Source organism: Ixodes scapularis, unplaced genomic scaffold (genome assembly GCF_016920785.2).
Source record: "Ixodes scapularis isolate PalLabHiFi unplaced genomic scaffold, ASM1692078v2 PGA_scaffold9__187_contigs__length_104089568, whole genome shotgun sequence".
Lineage (NCBI taxonomy): Eukaryota > Metazoa > Arthropoda > Arachnida > Ixodida > Ixodidae > Ixodes > Ixodes scapularis.
In genome coordinates this window covers 89,047,440-89,073,552 of record NW_024609884.1, presented here as the reverse complement: position 1 = coordinate 89,073,552, position 26,113 = coordinate 89,047,440, and the positions used below count along the sequence as shown (strand labels likewise).

General features: G+C 44.4%; 1 pseudogene; it reads right to left on the bottom strand.

The window, feature by feature from the left end:
• Positions 1-836: 836 nt before the first annotated feature.
• LOC8052559 lies at positions 837-25,148 on the bottom strand (annotated as a pseudogene).
• Positions 25,149-26,113: the final 965 nt, after the last annotated feature.

Genomic DNA, 26,113 nt, shown 5'->3' with positions numbered 1-26,113 from the left:
ACCAACGAGCCCGGCTCACCACCCTTCTACACTTCGCTAGCAATGTTTGCAAATTTGATGCATGCAAAATGGCTCGTTCAGAGTTTCTAGAGATGTGTAGATACAGTCGAGCGCCTTTACAATAAGCTCCGCCGGATTGGCAAATTTTCTAATTGTACAGGTGCCTTCGTTGTAAGAGATGAGCGGAAAAAATAAAATAAAATAAGTGAATGTGAGTCATCACACAACGCTGCACCTATGTGACATGAGTCGTTTCTGCGCGGTTCCGTTAGTCAGGCTCAGATTTTGGCATTGTAGGAGGGAAGTTTCAGCAAAATTCGGACGTGCTTGACATACTGCAGACTGTAGATCTAGACTCTGACTAGTATGTAGATGCGTTAAATATAATAACCGCAATAATAACAATGATGACTATGATTATACTTAATGCGACCCCTCATGAAAAGCTGCACCGTTACGACACTTGCAGAGGTAGCGTCACACGGAGGAGCTATACTCATTCCAGGCGTCACTGAGCATAGGCACATATCTTAAAATATAAATGTATGTAGCTTTGTTTGTGCTACTATTAAATTTATTTATTTTTTCTCTCAAAAGAGTGAAAATATGAACTCCAGCTATCCTGCAGCTGTACTAGACATGTAGGATATCCTCAAAGTATTGCAAACATTGGAAGCTGTAAACCGTGGACTTAAACGAGAAAACAAATCAATGGGATTGCATCAATAAGCTTCTACTGTAAATAATATAAGAACTTCGCTGATCCTCAGCCCACAAAATCATTATCTGCACATCTCTGTTGCAGAATAAAATAAGAGCCGGCGCTGCCATTATGCTCACCCGGTCTTCTTAGCCGCAGCCGAAGTTCACTTCAACTTGTTGGGAACTGGGATGCTACACTCCGTTGGTTGTAAGGGCACAAGGGTGCTTTGCACACGGCACCAAATTCGAATGGTTGAGAGGCAAGGAAGGCAGCTTTAGAACACGTTTCAGGGCCGTGCAAACGCACACACAATCCTTGGTTGTTTATCTTAAATATTTTATCTCCTATTTATCGAAAGCCTTCCAGGAATTTCACTCCCTCAAACTCTAACTCGAGGTAGGCCCCTTGCACCGACGTTCTCGAGGAAAAGTGTGATCATGGTCTAACAAAAGACTGTAAGGGCTTAACTCTCTGTGCTCACCGAGAAAACGACAGCTAGCCAAGTCGCTTTTTCATTACCGTCACACATAACATCGCCGTGTGTAGCCATGCCGTGCACAATACGAACCGTGAGAAGTTGCAAGTATGCTTATCAACTTTGAAAAACACTTTGAAGATGTTCAGAATTTACACTGAATCAACAAACATGCACGATTTTCACAAAATGTGGCTGGTTACAAGATTTGCACCATAAAGGCTAAATTTTTAAGTCTGAATGCATAAGACTGAGATCCATGTGTATGCCGGTCGCGCCCTTTTTTCGCTGCAAAGCAGTTGAACAGCTGCTGAGGCCGTTTGAGCAGGCGTACCTTGAGGTGGAAGAAGGGACAGTTTGTGTTGGTGCAGTGAGGATAGAACTTGCAGTGTTGTACAGTTGGAGATGATGTTGCTGGGGAACAAAAACATCCTCTCAGAACTTTTCAAGTTTCATATAAATAGTGCAAGTTTATGCAGCTCTTTGAAATACATAGATACTAATAGTAGTTTTACACCACCAAGCTATGGCCGAGCAAGCTTCCAGCCCAGAGCAAGAAAGATTGTTTACCGTGCAGCTCAGCACTGCAATGCCATGCAACTCAGCCTTCCCATTCATTTTACCGGCTGAACTTAATTATTGCAACTACCACAAGTAGGGATTTACCTAGGCGAATACATAAATGAATAAATATACTTTTCATTTAAGGGGAAGCCTTGGCCTTGAACACTTTCATGTCATTTCCAATTTAATGTATGTTAAATTCTCGCACCTATAGTAATTTGTTGTGCTATGCACAAACTAAAGCCAATTGTTTTCCTATCTATAATATAGCTTTGAAGAAAATTTTTACTTTATTACGCATGTTTCCACTCAACTTTTTTACAATCCCTACATCAAAAACACCGGCAGAAAGTATGTTTACAAGTTCGACAATGAGCAGATAGTGCAACAAAGTCCTTCTAATAACTTAGCAGAAGTCTAGAAAACGATGCATGTTTAAAATCTTTGCTAACTAGAAATGTATCAATAAAAGTTTTGCCAATTAAAAATATTGTACCCAGCATTTTCCAAAAAAATGTCTTGTTGCACTCTAACTTTTGAGGTATCTTGCATTGAAAAAAAAGTGAAAGCCGTTTACAACTCCCTGTAACGGCGAATTGGAGCGCAGCTCTTGAGGAGGAGGGAAGGGCACTGAGGGGAGGGTAGACCCCTCCTCCTCCTCTTCCTCCTCCTCCTCCCCTCATTCTTGAATATGCTCCGGGGGGTCACCTGACTTCGGGGGGAGGGGGTCACCTGACCTCGGGGGGTGTCACGTGACTTCGGGGGAAGGGGTCACGTGACCTCGGGGGGGGGGGGGGTGTCACGTGACTTTGGGGAAGGGGTCACATGACCTAGGGGGGTCACGTGACTCCCCAAGTCACGTGACACCCAAGGTCACGTGCCTTGGGGAGTCACGTGACCTTGGGGTGACCTTCGGGGTCAAGTGGCCTCGCGGTTACGCCGACGGCGACGCCGACGCCGCTCAAGCCGGAAACAGGCGCCTAAGAGCTGCGCTCTAAAAGCCGTTTACAACTCCCTGTAACGCCGAAATAAAGCGCAGCTCTTGAGGAGGAGGATTGAACAGTACTGAGGGGAGGCTATACCCCTCCTCCCTCCTCCTCACCTTGTAATCCTGCGTGACCCCCCCCCCCCCCCTGAGGTCACGTAACCCCCTGACGTCACAGGGGTCACGTGACCTCTGGTGGGTCACGTGACCTCATGGAGGGTACGAGACCTCACGGTTACGCCGACGCCGATGGCGACGGTGACGCCGCTCAAGCCGGAAACGGGCGCCTAAGAGCTGCGCTCTAAAAAGTATTCAGATTCATATATTAGCTAGATCAAAAGATATCTGTGCTGTGATAAAATAGTTAATTCTGAGGAAACGGAAAGAAATTTTCAGAACCTGCAAGCAAACAATCTAGATATCGAACTTTGGATTCTAAACAAGTGTGCACCTTCTTGTTATAGTAATTAGAATATACGTTGCATGTGACAAGTAGATTAAAAAAAAGTTAATTTTCACTCTCCACAAGCAGGGTCTCCTTTAAACGCAAAGTGACACTGTTCACATGAATGACTATATTTTCCCTGAACCTTACTTCCACAATATGGCACTACGCACCAAAGGTTACTGTGCAGGCTGATGATGCCCGGAGTTACTACGCTTTATCAAACTACATTTCAGAGAACGGTGGTTGTTTTCGTTTTATAAAAGGAGATTTTAGCCACTCTGCAGCCTAAACCGCTGTTCTCACCAACCACGACAAGATGATAATCATGCCACTCATGACTATCAGGCTCCCCGCGGCCTACACCAACCATCGCCTTATTAAAAGAGAGTTCCCAGCAGATCACACGTGATCTGATCTAGATCATCTCAGAAAATATAATAACTGGCTCTCCAGAAGTTCTGCGGTAAAGCCGCCATCCAGGGGTCAGTTTACAACAGGGTCAACCCATTTTCGAGCAAAATGCCACACGCAAAGCAAAAAGCTCACCACGTCGTTCCAAGGTCTAGAGCCCGGCTGCGAGGGACGAGGGACTACCGTACTCACATGGGGGTGGGCAGGCGAAGGCCCTCCCGCTGACGTGGGTGAAGGGGCAGTTCCTGGGCTTGCATAAGGCGCCGTATTTGCAGTTGGGGTGGATGAACAGCCACTTGTCCTTGGATGTGCAGTAGGGGAAGGCCCTTGCAGGGGGAAGAAGCACGGCTCCTGAGCGGCACGGCAACCGCGAGGCATCGCTGTAACCAAGTTCAGCTTGCCATGAAAGTTAAGCTTGGCAGTTAGAGCAGAACCTCACTATTAGATTGACAGAGTGAAGGTATTCAAATAATGAAGCCAAGTTGACGCATACTTGTAAAACTGATAGAGTGAAGCCACTGATACAGTGAGGATTTTTCCTGTAAAATTGTGAACTTGATTATAGACAGTTTTACTGAAAGAGGGCAATAGAGAAAAGAAGAAAGGACTACCAGTACTTTGCTCCTTGCTGGTTAGTTAGGAACGAGCGGAAGACCCGGATGAATGTCTTGGATGCGTGTGTTGCTCCAAGTTCGCTTGTTTTGTTCTCGGTTTCCTCCATTTCTTTACTTCCAGATGTAATTAGAGCTAACGCATTGAATTGCGACGATTTAATGATGATCAAATGGCCATTCAATGCTCACGCATTGAATGGCCGTTTGCTCGAAGCTGGTTAACTCTAACTTCCCTACGAGGGGGAATTTTAGGTCACGTGACCGGCACAGTAAGGACGGCGGGGAAACATGGCGGTGCCCCGGTGAGTGAGCGCCGCTCGCTTTGGAACTAATATGTCGTTGCAGCTGCAATATCGGGCCCGTTAGTCAGCAATGAACGGTGGAGGAGGATTTCGCTTTGCCTTACCTCACTTAAATCGCAAAGCATGAGCAATAATCTAGCCGCATTTTTTAGATAGTCTTTCGATTCTGGCCATTCCTAGCTAAGCCTAAATGAACGCGATAGTTGTCGGCATGACAACGTTTTTGGAATGTGGTTTGCCTAGACTCAATCGGCCGGGTATTGATAGGACACAAAAGCAGACCGTGGTCACCACAGACCTTTTGCTGAATTTCCCAAGCACCGAGGTGCAAGCTACGAGTAAAGTCACACGCGCTGCACGTCTGCAGTAGATACTGTTCTCAAGCAAAAAGCCTAAAACCAATTTCGCCTTGCACGCGCGTTCGTCAAACACTTATTATGATTATTTACTTTGAATCATTTATAAGGGGAAGGCCAGCGCGCGCGGGTCGCAGAATTACACTTCCAGCGTTCTCCTCGATGCTCGGGTAATTTACCAATAGGTCAATTTTCACTGGAGCCGAATTACAGGTTTTTCAATTTATCATGGTCTTATATACAGTTCTTACATGCTGGCCAACCATGCTGCCCGCCTTTCACTGCTCACTTCTTCCTCATGGTTTCTAGAACTGAACTTCGTCGTCCTCTTTCGAATTGGGAAGGAAATTTCAACGAGGCTTGTCTTCACTTCACAAATATTTCGAAATTTTCCAAACAAGGGTAAATTTAGTTTTACCTTACCGATTATCTATACCACGAGCAATAAAAATTGTTTCTTAAGCTCAAACGTATACTGCGCTGCGTCGCGAAAACCCGGTAGCGCGCATTTCTGGGTCCCCCCCCCCCCCCCCCCCCCCCCCCCCCCTCCTTTTTTTGGGGGGAACTTTTCCACGGAAGCCACTTATATTCTCTACAATCAGTAGGTGACACCAACTGCCACCCTATAATAAAGCATGGAGCTATCGCTCATCCAGCCCTCGTCAAACTTGGCTGAGTGCATAGGTACCTAGTACGAAGGGCGGTTAACTTTTAACCGCGGTTAAAGTTAACCGGCTTCGAGCAAACGGGCCCTGGTCATTGGGACATTATTGTTGGGTAATAAGCTTCACGATTAACAATTGAAAGTGCAGAATATTATCGGAGGATTGGACATCTGTATTGCGCAAGGGACCTGAAAAGGCAACTGCGGCTGCAATGTCTGCAAACTCCATCGCTTTCCAAATTACCGAGACCTCCGGCGGTGGTGGGTTGCATCTGTAAACCGAAAATACTTTTCCCCAACGCTACCTTCTCAACTCTGATGTGATCGGAACATTTTGTGTATGTAACGCTGTACCGTCGATGAACATGGGGTACGCTCGCAAGGTCCCTGCAATTTTTTCTCGTGAGAATTGCTGCTTTGGCTTTAACTTTTCATAATTTAATCTATCTTAATGCTGATATTTTGCAGTGGTGACAATGATTCCATTACACCATCTACAACGCTTAGTTGAAGCCTCATTTCCGTCGTCGGGTGTGGCTGAAAATTGCCTTAAAAGTAGTTATATCGGTTTTCTTGAATCGGGCGGTCTCCTGCGCGATACCATAGAGCCGTGAACTTATCATGACCGTCACAACGCGACTGGATTCTTCTTATTTTGAAAAGTAGTACATAACGTAGCTGGAAAGAAAACTTCAATTTCAATTGCTGAAAAAATGCTCAGGTATCGATTTCGAATTGCTAAATCATTGATCGACTCGCTCCGGCAATGGGCCAATCTCGACTTTGCCGTTTTCAGTTCTCGACAATGGACACGCTCGTTGACACGGGATCCTCCATAAAACTTTTATAAACATCTTCAAGCCGGAGGTAGCTCATTGTTGTTGACGTCAGGGAACGCCAAAAATATTATCGGTGTACTGCATCTAAAACGACAAAAAACGAAAGGGAAATTATCGCTGTTAAAGAGCAACTCCGCTCAATTTCGAAGATTTCGGGATAATGAGTGATTTTGCATTAAAAAGCTCCAGTAAAAGACAACACGTCATTTGCTTCGCGAAAAATGGTATATATAATTTTAAAATTAATTTTAAACACGAGCAGGATATCAGAACCGGCCCCGTCCGGTAGCGTATTGGCCTCGAGCCGCCCAAAACATGGCTATCACGTGGTATGAGGTGTCACGTGATCCTCTACGCAACGACGGTTGGGATTGGGGCGGGCGTATGCCAGGCGCAGGTGTCGTCCGCACCGCACTCTTCGCCACGTTTTGGTGTCTACGACATTCGATGACGTCTGAACAACGGCGGCATAAGTCTGCGCACGTAGTGTCCGAAGTGTGGACGAAACTCCGAGAGACAATAATCACAAACGGTGAGACGACGACGGCGGTTGTGACGCGGGAGATGCCTCCCAAGAAGCGCGCTGCGCAGACGCGTTGCGCCAATCACGTGGACACCGCGAGCACCGAGAGGAAACGTTGCTGACGTCACCCGTTACGCTTGCCGGAAGAAGTAAAAACAAGCGAAAGGGGACGATGGGGATGACGTTTAGCACAATGTTGGCTACGCCCACGCCGTAGCCTTGGCTGCGCTGTCGGTTACGCCTCAAATCGCCCGCTCCAGTCAGCCGATTTCGGAAACTTGGCGAGTTGCAAAGTTGGCCGTACCGTTCAAGAAACATTTAGACAGAACTACGTCGTAATACTTGACGTGTGGTTTTCCTAGGTGATACTGAAGAGGATTGCCTTATGTTTACAAAAACAAAAATGAATCGGAGTTGCCCTTTAAAGGGATACTACAACGAAATTTCGGCGCTCATTTTTTGGTCTATATGTGTTCAAAAAAGCAGCATCACATCGAACATACCAATATCTTGTTAAAAAAAGTCACGAAAAGCAATTTGAAAACGAATTAAACGATTAGCAAAGAGCACCTGGTGGATGTCGCTAACACCTCGTTTGTAATGCTCGTCTAGGAACCTTGACAGCTAGTGACGGAGGTTGTCTCGCCTCCGGCCACGACGAGAGAAGAGGGGTAGGAGGAACTCCCCTCTTCCCGAGAATGCCTTTTGTGTGTCCCAGAAGTCGCTATTGTCCCCCTACAAGATTACAGAAGATTAACCCGTCACTCAAAATTCGTACAAAAGCAGCCACTTCGGTGGCTGGAACGACTAGGCCATCCTCCTGACGTCAGCCTCGCCGTAGCTTTGCTCGTCCTGAGACGACCTACGTCACGATTGCGTTGGATGTCACGTGGTCTCCGCTGGGCCTTCTCCGAGCGCCTGCCAGAGTGGGCCGTTTATAACGAAAAATACAGCCACCAGGCTCAAAATACAAACGTGCGATTGTCATTTACGGATATTGTGGACCATATTCAACCTATTTTTGAACACGACGGGAATATTTCAAATTTCGTTGAAGTATCCCTTTAAGTGATACACTAGTTTGAGTGTTCTGCTTCAATATCTATCGGTGTCGCGTTCAGTGTCGCACTTTTCGGAATCACCGCAGTGGCGGATTGCATAATGCGGGGCAAGAAACCTTCCCAATGAGTTGAAGAACGCCATCCGCGGCAAACAAGAACAAAAGAAGCGCCATAAGGGTTGAAGCACCCAACACCCAACGCGCGAGCGGCTCCTCGAAGGGCACTTTCGCCAACCTTTCTAACAGCATGGCCGCTGACGCTCGCTAGATGGTGCTACAGTATTCAAAATGGCGCTACCCGAGATGCCCTCTCTCCTCTCATCCCGGCGCGTCGTCTGCTCCGTAGAGTGGACAATACCTAACTTTGGGCTGGTGTGTAAACACGGTTGAAAATTCCGTAATTTCGTCAATATCAGACGCAAAAGTGTGGATTTAGATGTGCTAGTTATCGTGCGTTGTTATAGCCGATAAAGACACTAACCGGGCATTATCCTGCGCTCACTGCAGCCACGCAAGTAAAGAAACAAAAAGTAAATAAACCCTTAAACAACGTCGGTCTGTCGTCACCGGGAAAAAAGTTAATGCGGTTGCAGTACCTTTTTGCCAGTTCGCACTGATTTAGCACTTTAGCAACTATGTATGAGAAGTATAAAATAAACAAATAAGCTCATTAAGCGTGAAATAGCAACTAAGCTTTGTGTTTTTTTAGCGAACAAGTAATCCGCACAGAATTCATTACCTGATTGTCTCGGATATAAAGACCTTAGAGGGCTTACATTAGGCCACATGTTTCTAGTGGTCTATTTGTAACCGAAAACAACTTTTTGTCATGTTTACGCGTAAGTAGTATTTGGAAAGCGACCAATGGGTGCGCAATTGACTTCAGTGCACCACCGAAAACGCAACGATGCGGGTGTGCCGGCAGCGTGGTTTGTGCGAAATTTGTTTATTGTTATTCATCAAAAATAAAGGCAAAACAGTTAACTTCGATGTGACGACGCTTCTTCGGTTAACAAAATTCCATCACACTTGGCTGTGAACACATAACCGCCTTGGTTTTAATGTTTCCAAACCACGGATGGAATTTTTTACGTTTGTATGGCCTTTCACGAGAAACCAGGCAAGGCTTTTTCGAACTTTGTACTTTACAATTATGGTTCTGTTTTCCGCTGATGCAGTAGACACAGCGGTTAAGGGTAGTACCGCCGGTGGACGTCGTAGCTATTGAAGGAACCGAAGGAATAGAAACTCGCTGATAATTTACTGAAATAAATCAACAAAACACAACAGACTGATCCTGGAGCATTCATAAACGTTCAAGAAACGCGAACCACGTCAGAGTGGCAGCAGCGAGCGAGTATTAGTTGTTCGGTACAGCCAACGTGCAGCTGACGCGGGCACCGCCCAAACATAGAGGACCGCGGGTTTGCGTCTGCTACTGGGATAGGGCGCGTGCCCTCTCCCTCTTTCATCCCGCCGAATTTTTTGTAATGCCTGGATTAAACAAAATGGCGCGGACCGGGGAGAACTTAGTGGATTCCGCAGCACGTAGCGCGACACAGCTTAGCATAAACAAGAACGCAGTCTTTTGTTGTTTTTCTGTGTGGAAAGAATGCAGTCATAAAAATTCCCTATGTGCAAAAAGTGTGCTCGCCTAGCCAGTAAAATGGTCGAATATCTATGCTTCGTCGAGTTGAATACAAAGAGTGCCAATATTTGATAGTGAATATTTCTGTAATTGAAACCCACCTCTAGCCTTCGAAAGACACTGACAAATCCAAATCTTTTTTATTATTATTATCCAAAACGATTGAAAATGATGCCTGGACATTACCCTCAAAATTCGGAACTTGGGAACTCAGTATTTGTTAAGTTACAAACTATTTCCCAATGCCTAACTTGAAGGTTCCGCGCGATCCGCGCCGGTGCAGCGACGTTAAAGATTGAGTCGTCCTGTAACTTGAGTTTCTCTCACGCCTCCGAACCATCCCGACCCGAAGTGTCGTGTTCGCCCGCGTCCCGCGATCAAACGCTCTCCTCGGCGCCTGCCCGCCTATCGCTGTGAGCAGACGACGCTTCACATTCGAGTTTGAAGTTCTTTTAGGGCCCTTTCAGCAATCTCAAATTCTTTGAAACGCTGTGAGTTCGAAGAAATTGAGCAGTGGACCTTTGTGAGCGACGTGAGGGGCCACGTCGCGCCTGTTCTGTGTGAAAGGCTGCCCCGGCGGAGTCACAACCGACACTATAGTGTCGGTTGTATACGCCGTAGTGACTACGGTACACAGACTCGAAACCCGCGGTTGTTTTGACAGTTTGACGATTTCCTTTTCCAAGTCTGAGAGGTCGTCAGGCACCTAAAAGAGAACTTCGTCCGATTCCCCAACTCACCGATCATCCTCGGTGCTACATCTGCCAAGCGCCGCCAGCGCCGCCATGTTTCCCGAGGGAGGATAAAAAACCAGGAGGCGACATCATCCGGACTCCGATTTTCGGTATTTCAAAGAGAAGGACTGTAGTGCGTTCGCAGTTGGGTTAAAAAACGTTTTACCAATGCCGTTGTTAAATATTAAAGAAACGTTGCTTATAAAACTTCTAAAATATATATTTCTGACGTCACAATTAAAAAGTAGCGAGGAGGTGAGAAGAGGGAGAAAAGGGCGGCAAAAATAAAAAGAAAAGGCGCGCGCGCGCGCGGGAAACTTTTTTTTTTTTTTGTCGGTGCTATTTCTTTGTGTGTCCATGACTACGGCTGTACAACACTAGAGCGCATGACACAAGAGCGCCGACAGTTAAGCGCCACGACGTTAGCGCGCGCGACTCGAGAGCACTGCGACGTTAGCGCGCGCGACTTCGGACATCGCGTCTTTTATGTTAGGTTGACGGGGATTTACGCCGCGGCATTCAGCAAGGGCATTGCAAAATAAGTCGACGAAATTTTTGCGTGTGACAAACCAAGAAGTCTTACAGAAAGCTGAGGGCAGAAAAAAAAAAGGAGGAAATGAATATCAGTAGCGTCCATTTCCGCAGAAAAAAACATTGCAGCTGACTTAGCTTCATTAGTTCTTTGATTTTAATCCAAACAGCTCAACACCGACCTGACTAATTTTTATTTTAAATTATTTTAAAACGTTCAAAAGGAAAGAAGTAACATGCTTTTCCGTATTTTGGTGCAAAGTGTCGTACAGCAACCATTCGTATTGTCACGGTCATGGACGTCACAATCGGTCATAGACGTCACAATACTATCTAAAGTTGTGTGAGGGACGTCTATATACTATCTAAAATTATGTCAGGGACGTCTAAATAGCCACTAAAAAGATCGGAGCCCAAATGCCTATCAAGAATAAGCCAAATATAGGAAAAAGTAAACTATTTATTGTATATCCGAGTCGGCGAACAAATCAGACCCGCTGCTCCACCCAACTCCAGGTATTCTCGGTATCTATATGCCCCAACCCACTCCCCTACCCCTCTCAGATGCCAGTAAACAACTGGTGAAGAAGAGTCGTGCCCGTTTTATTTATTTATTTATTTTTCTATTAAAGGCATATTCAATCAATTAAATATCATCAATTCTTCGATCCGATGAGTCGCACAATTTTGTTCTGTCTGTGGAGGCGCGGGTACATCGTACATTCTGCTGTGTTCGCTCAACTGGGGTGCCCTCTCGTGTCGCGCGCTCAATCGGTCGTGTGCTTCCGTGTCGCGCGCTCAACGGGTCATGCACTCTCGTGAAGTGCGCTCTAGTGTCAAGCGCGCTACTCTCGCAGCGCCCTCGTGTCGCGCGCTCTAACGCCGGCGTTCGTGCGCTCTAAAGGCTCTCCCCATGACTACAGCTTGCATCGTTTTAGACAACAAACAATACGACCTCAGGGGTGTCAGTGCCCCTTTCAAGACAGCTTCAATGTGAAGCATGGTGCTTAATTTTAATCCCTACTTTCTTGGACATCGACGCCTAGGGGCATGCACTAAAATGAGAACTTCAAGTGAAGAACATTGCATTGTTCCCCGGCAATATTTCAGGTGACAGTCTAGGCTATGAATAAGCAGTAATTAAAGTTTTGAACGCGTTAAGTTTTTAGAGCGCAGCTCTTAGGCGCTCGTTTCCGGGTTGAGCGGCGTCGCTTTCGCCGTAGCAGTCGCCGTCGGCGTAACCGCGCGTTGCACTATGGGACGCTTCCCCGCTATATTTCCGTTAAATTTCCTCCTAAATTTAGCGGGAACAATTTCGCTAAATTTAGCGGGAATAGTTCCCCTTTAAATTTAGCGGGGAAATTTTCGCTAGATCTAGCGAAACATTTAGCGAAAATTTCCACCTAAATGGGAGGGGAGCAGGAGAGGAGGGTACGGAGGGGGACGAGGGCCATTCCCTGTCCTCGCATCCTCCCCTCGTCCTCAAGAGTTGCGCTCTGATTCGGCATTACAGAGAATTGTAAGCGTCTTTCAATTTTTATTCCACGGCTCTACAGATTCTTTTGAATTGAATTCTATGGGACACGTTCACAAAATTATCAATTTCTGCTTTTCTTCCTAAAATATTGTAATGCTCCTCCGGACTGTAATTTCCTGGGTACCATAAAACGCCAATCAATTCTAATTTTGATATTTCCTTCAAATCCCCTTTATTCCACGGATTGTCCCAGAAAGTTGACCATGCAGCAAATTTTCTATCCAACTATGTGCGAAGCTGCAACCAACACATAGTCCTAGAGACCTGTCAATATATGTGACGAGCATACGAGTAGTAGCGCTTTTCATTGGCGGTTTCCAGGCGGGCTTTGTAAAAATAAAAATAAATAAAAAAATGATAGACGTTTACAAATCCCTGTAAGGCGAAGTTAGAGTGAGAGTGCAGCCCTAGAGGTATTTTGATTTTGCGACATACCGTGCTAAATAATTTGATATATATATATATATATATATATATATATATATATATATATATATATATATATATATATGACATCAACACTAATTCCATTCCCCGCTAAATGTAGCGGGGAAATTGAATTGGTGTATAGGTCTGTGACGTCCAAAGCAACAGTGCACATTCAGTTTTCCCACTAAATTTAGCAGTAAAACTGTCGTCACATGACCTCAAGAGCAATTCAATTTCCCCGCTAAATTTAGCGGGAAAACTGTGACGTTTCATGACGCTCTGAAGCTTGGTATCAGCAATTGAAATCTTGAAGCTTTACACTATGTACAGCCCGACGAAGAGTGTCTGGCACGCCTCATCGAAGGGCTGAGAATTAAAATTTAGGCCTGGAAGGTTTCTGTGGAGCCACCAAGCTGGCTGGTGTCGCGGGACAGTAGGCCCTGCGGTACCATTTAAATGTCCTGCATCAGTGTGCGAGACTCACTTGCAGTGCATGCTGGGGTGGTGGTTGGGACAACGGTCTCCGTTCTTCCAGGCCGGCCAATAGCGGCCCTTCTCCAGCAGCTTGCTCGCGCCTTCTTCTACCAGCATGGGCTCTTCCTCAAGGTCCTCTTCCAAGACTGCGTCTAGAACCCAGAGGAACCAGGTGACCACACAAATTCAGTCGGATGTTTTACGTGCCAAACCAATGAAGGGCATCTGGCACTAGCCAGCGGTGGCTTCTCCGCGGTGCACCCGTGCCTGGTGAGAAGTGCGCTCAACGTGGCTAACCCTCTGTAGTCAGCATTTCCAAACAAAAAATGATTATATTGCAGTTCATTTAAAAGCGAATATATGGAATTGCGTATTCTTCGAAACTACTATTAGAACATTCTAATATTTGCACAACACTCAGAAAAGAGACTGGGATTCCAACCACATTCAATTTAGAAATAACATTATCCTCCTTACAATACGGTTTCCCCGCAACCCCAAATTGATAAAAAGGTTCCTGGGGGCATTGGAGTGGTGACTGACGTCTCACTAAGGGAGTTAGCTTAGGAGAGACCTGGCACAAGAGAAGTCTCTTAGCCAAACAATGACCACTGCTCTGCACCTCCCAGGAGAAACTCTCACTCAAGTCCCTCCCACCAGCCTCGACCACATTCGTGTTTTGTTCGCACATCCACAACACACAAAAAAAAATGGAAGCCGTTTACAAATTTTTGTAATGCGAAATTAGAGCGCAGCTCTTGAGGAGGAGGAGAGTAAACCGCTCCTCCTCCGTATCCTCCCCTCCTCCTCCTCTCCTCTTCCCGTCCTCCTCCTGTGCTCATACCAACCCCTCCTCCCACACTTTCCCCGCTAAATTTAGCTGGAAAATTGACGCCACGTGACCGCAACACCAATTCAGTTTTCCCGATAATTTGTGGGGAAAATGACCTTGCATGACTTCGTGTCACGTCACCATGAACAAATTCAGTTTCTCCGCTAGATTTAGGGGGAAAATTGACGTCACCTGACCTCAACACCAATTCAATTTGCCGCTAAATTTAGCGGGGCGGTCATGCCGACGGCGGCGGTGACGACGACGGCGACGACGCTATACGCGGAAACGGGCGCCTAAAGAGCTGCGCTCTAAAATGTATGTTTGTGTAAAATCGGTCTGCCTTTGAGGTGCTGCTACACTGGTTTACGCTGCTGACGAAAAATGTAGCCAGTGCGGTACCACTGCTAGGGATACTGAAACAAAATTTCGAGCTCGCAAAACAAGGCTGGACAGATAGGTGGGACGCTGCAAAATCCCAAAACATCGCGCATACGGCGATATCTCCACGGATCGCCGTATTTTTGGAAAATAAGTGCGGGACTGAAACACGGCCGACGACGCTCACGAGATAAGTCACGTCACGATTCTCATCCCCTCTCCTCCTCCCTTCGTCCCGTCGAGCTGGTGAACTGAACCGAGGAGGAGAGAAGCGAGGCCGCTTCCCTTCATTCTCAACTGTTCCAGGAGGATCGTGACGTCATAGCCCTCGCTTGATCGCGCCCTTCTTTTCCAAAAGTACGGCCATCCGTTTGCGACATATCGATGTATGAGTGATGTTTTGGAGTTTGTAGCGACCCTTCAACGCTTCTGCGGCATCATTTCGCGAAATTTCAAATTTCGGTTCAGTATCCCTTGAAACACGCATCAGGCAGCTGTGATACACGACCGCATGCCGATACGATGCTCTTCCACATCGAAACGGGCGAGAGTGAGGATCGAACCACGATCCTTGGGTTCTGCATCGTGAGCTTTCACTCCACGTGCTCCGAGCAGCGGTGCACTAACGCACTCGGCCGCCGCTCCCCCGCGTAAACCCAAACGAAAACAGAAACGTTCCGCTGCAGCGTCGCAGAGGAAAACGTTTTCTTCCATTCCAGTCGTCCCCAGAGAGCTCGGCAACTTTCGCTGGCGGTCTGCCAGAGGCAGCGAGAAGACGGCTGTCCGGGGTTGGCGCAAACGCGACGTCACGTCACTTGTGTCCTCGACGTCCATGGGCTCGTCAAACCGGGGAGGGTAGCCGTTCTCGTGGTCCTCATTCACGTACTCCGGCAGCTCGTCCAGGTCTTTCGGACCCGAGGCGTGATGGGCCACCACCTCCCTCGTGCCGGACTTGAAGCTGGCCGGGCCCACTCCGCTCAGGGTCAACACAAAGTGCGACCGCCCACGCCTGCAACGTGCCAGAACCAAAAAATTGAGGATCTCTTGCGACCTGCAGCCGAAACGCCCCGTAAGCAGAATGCATCAGCGATATATGACCTACGTATGGGCAGCGCGGTAACGTGACACGACGTGACACCGCGGCTTCGCAATCAGTCACGTGACCTGGCGTAGCCTGACGCACACCGCATGATCCCGCGACCACGTTACCCGTAGTGGCCTCCTGCTAAGTTTAGCTGGTGGCCACATGGTGCGGCTACGGCGACGCAATAGTATGAGCTCACTCCGCTTTCGTGAAAATGCATTTTGCATTAAAAAGCTCTAGTCCGGCAAAGATGCTGCCCTGCCCAAAAATATATATGCGTATATATGCGCAGCAGAGTAAAGTTCTACCTCTACCAATGCTAGGTTCCTGTAGACCAGCCGCAGCAGACTCGTTTATCTTATTCCCTTTAACAGCTGTATGAAGCCTTTAGTTTTCCTGCCTACATGATAATCAATGACGAGACGTTTATTTGGAACAATGCCGATGGCTGCCGCGAAAAGACAACTCGTGCACAAAATCTTGGTAGGCAAAAAGAAAAAAAATATTGCATCCAAGCAACAGGAAAGAAGAGTGTCTCCGGCTGATTAATTTAAACGCGAGGAGCCTTGTTAATAAGGTAAAAAAACTGGAGCACTTACTACTGGTACATAACCCACACATTGTTGTTGTCACTTAAACCTGGTTACATAATCATAGAAATGATTCAGAACTTTCTCCGCCATCTTACAAAATAATTAGAAAAATTCGAGGATCCCGTGGAGGGGAAGTTGCAATTATCTATAAAAATAATAATATGTCATGTATTTTGATGACTGATTGTACATATACCGAAAGCTTGTGGTGCACGTTAAAGTTTTGTGGTCATTCTTTTGTAGCAGGTGCAGTGTACAAGACTCCTTATTCTCCTACAGCCTCCTTAGAGGTTATTCATGATGATCTGCAACAAAACGTTACAGATGGATCCAAAATGATAATTGCGGGTGATTTTAACTAACCTGGAGTTAATTGGGACAAATTAGAACCAGGATTAACAGATGTTGTTAATGGGGAAATATTATTGGATATCTCTTTTTGTAATGATTCACGCAGATAGTTCGAAAGCCATCTAGAGTAAGTGGGTCTCCAGTTCACAATTGCTTGAACTAATTTTAATCTCAGACCGCCTAACAAATGACGTAAGTGTCAAAGATGATGGACTGTCAGACCATAAAATAATGTTTTATGGTCTGGGATGCACCCCCTTTAGGCTCACTAATCCTGCGGCGGGCACCACGAGCAGGTGGGAGTTCGACTTTGCGCACAGCAAGTAACTATCTGCCCTCACCCCGAAGTCCAAGGCGTGAGTGCCAAAGGGGACAAGAGAGTCATAGTTACTCCCGGCTCCACCTCCACCTCCTCAAGGGAAGATTAGTTTAGTTCTAGATGGTCTAAAATACTAACGTCATCCACATGATTAAAATCATACACTTGCTTGGTTAAGCACTTTTCACTCCGACACGTCGCAGTGACTAATCACGTGGATGACGTTAGTATTTTAGACCATCTAGAACTAAACTAATCTTCCCTTGAGGAGGTGGAGGTGGAGCCGGGAGTAACTATGACTCTCTTTCTCACGGAGAGAGTGAGCAGGGACTTGTGGACAGATAAAAGGACAACGCTCAGAACTGAAGGAGTATTCATTAACGAAAACTTAACTAGAGCTCTTCGGGGGCTGTTTTGGGATACAAAGAATGTGGCCAAAGAAAAGTCGTACAAATTTGTTTGGATGCGCAATGGTAAGATATTTGTGAGGCAAAGAGAAGGAGCTGCTTCTATTCGAATTGACAATGCAAGAGATTTGAACAAGATTCGTTGAAATGGAAAGGTCATTTCAGTCATTCCCAGATTGGGATGTGTTTACACAACGTACAACAGTAGAGAATGAAAGTAATGCATTAACACTGTTACACATTAATATTAGAAGTCTGCAAAAACACTGGGATCAATTGAACGTTTATTTATTGGACAGGTTGAGTAAGCTGGATGTTATAATATTAACTGAAATAAATGTCGATGAAGCTGCCTGTCAAGGGTTCCAATTAAATAATTTCAGTCCACATTACTTGTGCCGCGAAAAACGTAGAGGTGGGGGTGTGTTGACGTATGTCCGAGACGACTGGGTGTCAGAGCGCGTGGAGACCACATTTATTACTGCAGAAGTGGTAACAGTGTCAATATACCGGCAAAACGAGTCGTTTACAGTGTGTGCTGTGTACAGATCGCCCACTAATAGCATAGTTCCTTTTTGCGACGAATTAAGTACTTTTTTGAAAAAATTTAACAATAACCCTCACTTAATTTTAGCGGGTGATTTCAACATTGACGTTAAAAATCTGTTTAGAAGTGGATCATCTCAGTACCTAGATATTTTAGCTGAGTTTGGGCTGGAAAATGCTATTAATGACTACACAAGAGAAGAATGCCTAGGGGATAATATTACGCGGAGTTGTATTGATCACATTATAGTTCGAGTAAGTGAATTGAGAACACTATCTGGGGTGATCAAGCAAAAAGTTGCAGATCATTACTTTGTAATTGCAACACTACTGCAAGAGAAGATCTTTGAAAACTCCCGGGCCGAAGATGACAATGTAATTATTTTTGATAACAAAAATATCGACAGGTTAATACAAAATTACGATTGGAACCTGCTTATTGAAAGTGACCATATCGCTACATATACGCGACTAGTAGAAAAATTCCAAGAAATTTATTCTAACTCAAAAAGAAGAAAAAAACTAAAAAAAAGAAAAGATAAAAACGTGTGGATCGATAAGGACATAATGGAACTCTGCTATTTAAAAGACAAGCTTTGGGCAAGATGTAGAAAAAACCCGGATAATGTACTTCTTAAAGAGGAATTCAGAACAATGAGAAATAAAGTAACGGCTACGATACGACTAGCAAAAAAGAAATATTACCTGAAGGAATTCAAAGACTGCAAAGGAAATTCTCGAAGAATATGGCAACTAACACGGCAGTTATCAGGTATAAAGGCTAAAAAAAAACGTTGACGATGTAATTGCAAAAAGCTTTGGAGAAACAACGAATTTTCGAGTCCTTGCGAACTCTTTTAACCATGCGTTTATTGATTCTGTACAGAATTTAAGAGCCATGATAAATAAAAACAGTGAGATTCCTGTCGATATCGGAACCAGTGTAAACTCAGCATTTTTACCTTTGATGACGGAGTACGATCTGGAAAAAATACTTTCTAGTATGTCTTTATTCAAGCCAGCTGGACATGACCTGATAAGAGTGCGGGATCTTTACTGTAACTTTTATAAACCAAAAGGTGTTTTGCTTTCAATTCTCAATTGCATATTTGAAAGCGGAAATATTCCAGACGGGATGAAATTGTCTATCATAAGGCCAGTACACAAAAAAGGATCTAAAAAAGAGCTAACAAATTATAGACCAATATCCATACTTCCAGCCATGACACACATCATGGAAAAGTATCTAGCGAAAGTGATGACTTCATTTTGTGACAAATTTTCTTTAATACTCTCAACACAATACGGGTTTCGAAAACAAAAAAACACGACTTTGCTGATGGAAAAGTTTTCGGATATCATTTATAAGGCTTTAGACAATAATCAAATCGCTATCGCACTGTTTCTTGACCTATCCCGAGCCTTTGATACCATAGATCATTCAATCATGTTAGCAAAGCTGCACAGAATGGGTTTTCGAGGGCCTTTTTATACCGTTCTCAAAAGTTACTTTACAAACAAATTTCAAATGGTGAAGCTTAACGGTCAAACAAGTGATCAAATTAGAATGAATTTTGGTGTTCCACAAGGATCTACACTGGGTCCTTTACTCTTCAACATATATATCAATGACATAGGTCACCTGAAGCTCAAATCAAATTTATTTCAATACGCAGATGATACTGCATTAATATTACCACACGAACAATACAATCTCGCTGCTTCTTTCTTTCAAAACGATATAGCACAGTTAATGAGCTGGTTCACAAACAATTGTATTTTTGTCAATCGCAACAAAACTAAACTCATGTGTTTCCGAAGCCCTTATAAACAAGTTCCGTTTGATGTTCCCATATTCCTTCATGATCAACATTGTGATCAGTGCGACTGCATAAAAATGGATCCTGTTAAAACAACACCCTACCTTGGTTTGCATTTCGACGAAAACGTTTTATGGAGCTATCACATTGATCATGTCATACAAAAACTTCGCGTTGTTTCTGCATATTTATATAGACTTAAAAGTGGATGCGACGTCAATCTGAGGCGTGAGGTGTACCTATCATTTGGGGAATCTGTGATACGTTACGGAATTGCTATATATGGAACATGTCCTAAATACAAGCAACAAAAAATTGATAGTATCATTAATAGATGTGTTAGTAATATAGTATATGGGTCAAAACATGAACTGAAGGAAACCAAAGACAGAAAGAATGCAGTCGGACTATTATCGTTTGAAAATGTTTTTAAATTTGTCGTTTTAACCAGCCATTATTTTTCGAAGGAGTTCAAAGAAATACCCAACAGGATAAAAACACTCCGGCACACAGAAACCTATGCAATCCCAAAAATATATACAAACTACGGAAAAAAACAGAGAAACTATTATGTTCCTGCGATATTTAATAGCTTGCCTAAGGACATCCTAAGCCTGTCATCTAAGAGGCAGATGTATAAAAAAATAAAAGAGTGGTGTTTTTTGTCAAATTGAAATTCTGAACAATGAGGTATTATGTAAAAGCTTAGTGTTTTCTATCGAGTGTATCTGTTGCATACGTGTTGATTCTTGTCATTATGTGTTTAAATTCACAATGTTTCTTTTGTAACCATTGATTGATTGTTATTGTCGAACTGGGTTTTAGTTCACAGGAGAATTATCTACTTGTAAAATTCCTTGTTTACTGTGCTATTTTGAATGTTTCTTTCATGTTTTACTTACATTTAACCATCATTTGTGTCTACATGATGAAAATGTCTGTACTGCCATGTCCCGCATACAAGCGTACCTACGCTTAAGCGGGCTTGATTGTATGAGAGTTTTTTCTGAAATCAAATAAACTTATCTTATCTTATCTTGTCCCCTTTGGCACTCACGCCTTGGACTTGGGGGTGAGGGCAGATAGTTACTTGCTGTGCGCAAAGTCGAACTCCCACCTGCTCGTGGTGCCCGCCGCAGGATTAGTGAGCCTAAAGGGGGTACATCCCTGGTGAACTCGTCCTCAATGGGAGCTCTGGCATTCTTTGGTGGGGGTGATCCCTGCCCCCACTACCCTGCTTGGCCAGTAAAAGGGAAATCTTTTTCCGAACCCGGACCGAGTGGTCGGGGTTTCAAGTCCTAGAGCCAGGGCCTTGACTGTCCTTATGACGCCTGGGGTCTGTGTACCTGGACTGATGGCTTGAGAGTGGCGTAGCCAAAGGACACTAATTGAGGGCTCTTGTCCTACACTCGTAGCAAATACAGCGGCCCTGGCTCTAACACCCGTTCACACGGGGAAGTTGGGTCCCTCTGCACCCAACTGCCTCCTACAATGATGCTGAGCCTAGACTTACTGGCCAACAGCCAGTAAGTGTAGGCTCAGCATCGAAAATATTGCCCACACTATTGCCCAGAACGTTTATTTACTATTTTTCTTTCACAATACTGCAGGCCCCGTTGGGGCCCAGGCAGGAGTTGGAGAAAACAAAAGAAAAAGAAAGGGATGGCAGAGACACAAACACACACGTTCTTCAACACAACACTGATACTAAATAGCATATATCATCGCAACCTCGAAAAAAATACATCAGGGTAGGGCTATCAACGGTGTCGTTTTCTAAGCAATTCCATTCTGTTATGGTTCTAGGAAAAAACGTTTTTTTTATAAATATTGTTTGCTCTTTGGTAAGGCTCTAAATGACTTCCATGATTAAAGCGTGTATTTCGGCGTGTGACGCGCTTTATGTAAGGTGGTGAATCTAAATTAAAGTAATTATTCTTAATTAGGTAGAAAAAATTTCAATCTGAATTTTTTCCGGCGCGATCTCAAAGACTCCAATCCAAGTGAGTTCAACATTTCTGATGGGCTGTCTAAGCGGCGGTACCTATTGCATATGAATCGCGCAGCTAGCCTTTGAACTTTCTCTAATTCGTCTATGGCTTTTTGTGTACACGGATCCCAGACTACGCACGCGTATTCTAAAACTGGCCTAACTAAAGTCTTATAGGCACAGAGCTTGACACTGGAGGGTGCCAGTAGAAGTTTGCGCCTCAGGAACCACAACGCTCGTCTCGCAGCAGCACAAACATTGGCAACATACATACTCCAGTTTAAACAGCTCGTAAATGTTCCCCCACGGTACTTAACTGTAGAGGCTTTTTTACTTGAGTGCCATTAATTGTATAGGGAAAGGTCAGTACAGCTTTTTTTTTTTTTCGTAACCCTAAGTAACGTACATCTCTTCAGGTCTAATGGCATTTGCCGATGTTCGCACCATGCATAGACATTCTGAAGATTATTTTCGAGAGCTAGCTAATCATTACGGGCTTCTACTTCTTTCTACAATATGCAGTTGTCTGCAAACAACCGAACCCAAACTTTGTCATGTACGCTATCGACTATGTCGTTTATGTAGATAAGAAACAATATCGGTCCCAGAACCGAACCTTGCGGAACACCCGATGAAACAGAAAACAGACTTGAAGATTGCTTATTTATTTCGATAAACTGGGAGCGGTTTGAAAGGAATGACTGAACGAATTGGACTAGGCGGTTTTTTTTTTTTTTATTCCGATTGCGTATGGCTTCTGCGCTAGATTATGATGTGGTATTTTATAGAAAGCCTTCGCGAAGTCTAAAAACATGGCATCGACTTGGCTTTCTTTTATTTAGGGCGAGGGCAATATCCTGTAAAGTTGTCACTGTGTGACTGTTGATAGCCCTCGACGAAAGCCATGCTGAGCACTGGTGAGGAGATTATTTTCTTCCAGATAATCAGTAATGTGCCTGCACACTATGTGCTCCAGTGTTTTACAACAACAGAAGCAGGGGATATAGGGCGATAATTAAAAACGCACTGAGGATCACCACTTCTTAAAATCGGCAGAACACGAGCGCGATTCCAGTCAAAAGGAATATTTTTGTTTTGTTTTAGTTAGTTATTAAAAACGACGTACAGAGAATGCGATCGCCATTTAGCAAGGCGTCACAGGAGTTCGTTAGGTACATTGTCCGGCCCTGATGCTTTTTTAACAATTAGCCGAAGCAAAATATCAAATATTTCTTCCCGGCTTACGACAAGTTCCCATATTGCCGACGACTTATCACTGATGCTGTTTGGCTGTGCTGCCGAATAGGGGCTGAATAAGGATTGAAAGTACCTACTGAATTTGTTCGCCATGTCGGTTTTATCAGTGACTAGAATGCCACCAAACATTTAAACACTCAACACACTTTTTTTGTTCCTGACAAGAAGTTCCAAAATTTAGCGGGCGCTTCGTTCAGAACACTGCTAGGGGATTGCGAGAAGAAAAACTCCTTGGAAGTTGGAATTTTTTCTTTCAATACTTCTTTTATTTGAGAAAGTTGAGAAGTCTCATATGTGTGAGTTCGCTTTATGCGTTGCAGTTTACGTGTTTTTTTTTTTTTTTTAATAATCTCTCTTGTTATCCAAAGATTGTCTCTTGTGTGTTTTACCTTGCTGGGCACGTACTGTACAATGCAGTAATTGCAAATGTTTTTGAACATAGTCCACTGTGTTTCTAAGTCATGATCCTCACAGAAATCATCGAAGTGTGTTTCCAAATAGTTAAGCACATCAACATCACTCGCATCGTTGTAATTTTTAACAATAGATTTTCTTACTCCAGCAAGTTCCGCGTTTTTGAAAAAGTTGGATTTAAAATACAGCAATTCATGATCAGACAACCCTGTTAAAACGTCACTATTGTAGCACGATATTAGCGGACTAATAAATACCTAGTCCAAAAGAGATTGCGTCGTGTTTCCAATCCTAGTCGGTAATGTCACTATCTGAGTCAGGTCGTTCGAGAACGCACAGTTAAGCAACATCTCTGACTCACGTGCGTGTGCTTTTGTACATTGTACGTTGTACAGATATTGAATAAAACAAGTAGGTAAATTTGAATGATTCCTGACACCTTTATTTCTTTATTCACTCATAAAAGATGTCATCAGGAAAAAAACGGGATTTAATATAGACTTTTTTTTTTCAAGACAAAACAAAAGCCATAAAGAAGAGCCATTTTTAGTTTCAATCAAGAGTACAATTAAATATGATCCAAAAAGGTAAAGCGTTGTGACTTCATCAAAGAAATCCCCCCCGTAGTTTAGAAAAGAAATAAAAAAAAAAAAAAAAAAACTTTCTTCCTCAAATCGATGAAAATAGCCACGAAATGTGACTGGAGGAAAGAGGGAGGGAGAGGAGGAAAGAAGGAAGGAGAGGAGGAATAGAGAAAAAGAAGAGGAGGGGTGGGAAGGAAACTGGGAAAGAGACCCCCAAAAAGTTTATTGTAAAAAAAAAGGGGGGGGGGGGGCATACGGTAGGGGACGTTCCCCGCCGATTTTTTTGTGGATACTGTTACAGATAATTGAGCCTATTTCTCGGGTTCTCAAGAACCTACTAGATCAATGGTTCTGATTTCGTATAGCTGCTTTCTTAGCATTTGGAATTTTTTTTTTTATTTCACAAAGTAAATTTCAGTTATTTTCTGCACTGGGTCAATCCTGGGTAAAAATTTGTTTCCCAAACTTATTTGAATGGGGCTGTTCCTATTCCGCTTACAAATCGCCACGGTGCGCTGAGCCGAGGGTATTAAAAATATTAACCCTATTAATTATCTATAACAGTAAGCGACCAGTGCTTAGTCAAACATTCAAATCGTCTGCTTCCCCACAACAAATTACTCACAACAAATCGACGGGGGACGTCCCCCCAACCACATCCCCCCCCCCCCCCCCCCCCTTTTCCTTCTCTTTTTTATCACAACAAACTTTCCGGGGGGCTTTTCCCTAGTTTCCTCCTCACCCCTCCCCTTCTCTCTCTCCATTCTTCCTCTCCTTCCTTCTTTCCCCCTCTTCCTCCTTCTTTCCTCCTCCTCCTCGAGCCTGGTGCGACGCCAGACGAATCTGTACCCTGCGAATTGAGGTCATGGAAATGATGCTGCTCTCACAACAGCTATCCAGATGAGATCTGGGCCTCTATTTTCAAACAACCCTTCAGAGTTGTTTGAAGTGACTTTGAGTGAGGCAGTCACTTACCTTAGGACGTCTTCAGAAGGACTTGCGTGACCTGGTGTGGAAGTGGGCGTGGCATCCTTCCCCACTAAATGTACCTCTTCCATTGGCACATCCAGCTCGAGCAAATCTGCACCATTTGCAAGAAAGGTTCCATTTGACCGCTATTCTAGTCACGAAGTACATCTTTGCTCGCTTTCAGCTGGTAGCTTAATGCTTTGAGCACCACACCAATACATTTTGATACAAAGGCAAATCAGTACAATGCACTCATCAGTGGAAAACTTCCCGTACACTGGGCTACGGTCACAGCGATTGTCATAATCCTGACAATGCAGTAGCCAGCTGCAGCTGCAGCTCCAAATTCCCAGGCTTTCAGACTTTCTCAGACTTTCTCAGCAAAGCTTCTCCAGTAATGTGACGAAACTGAGTTAATTATTAACGTCAATAACGACAATGATGGCGCACTGGAGTTTAGTAAGGTGACTACACTATCTGCAGGCATTGAGGCCAGAATTAACCTGGATTCACATAAGGAGCATTCGCTGATATTTTAATGATACTCAATGGATCAATAATAGCTACGATATTCCTAGGGTTCGAGGAAAATGTGCCAACAAGTAACATGTTTCCATTGATTTCCCATATTTACTATTTTTTTCAATTAGTAGGCATCACAAAGGTTGCAGAAGACAATACGGGCACTGGATTCAGTGCTGGCAGGAGGTATGCCGTATGTGGTTGTGCAATGACCGCACTTACAGCTTTGCATAAGTAATTTCAAAGCATGCACGCCGTTTGATTGGCACTTCCCAGTTTGTAGACACCACTATGTATGCATTGTTTAAGATTTAGGATCAAAAAACTAAATCCTAGAGTGCAGCAATTACACGGGAAGTAGGAACTAAATGAGTATGAACGTTGGTTGAAAACATGCAAAAGGGTTAGGTGTTACACATCTGCGCTCGGGTTCCATCTCTTTACTTGAAAACAAACATTTTAAATCCTCTTTCAAGCTCATAAAAGCTTTGCTAATAAAGGCCACCTAACCCACTTGACAAGAACTAAGAGAATAATGATAAAAAACGGCCCTGAAATCTCCTCAAAGGAACCATTGTCGGTTATTGCAGCGCTCCGCATTGACTGCGGAGCGCTAACGAGACGCCCGGGGATCCCAGAGTCGCACGCTTCTTAGCTTGTCAGTGACTGCAACCTACCGTGGCATACTAGTACGCCACCGAACCCGAAACTATAAAAGAAGACCACAGTTGCATATCTCGCGGTCCA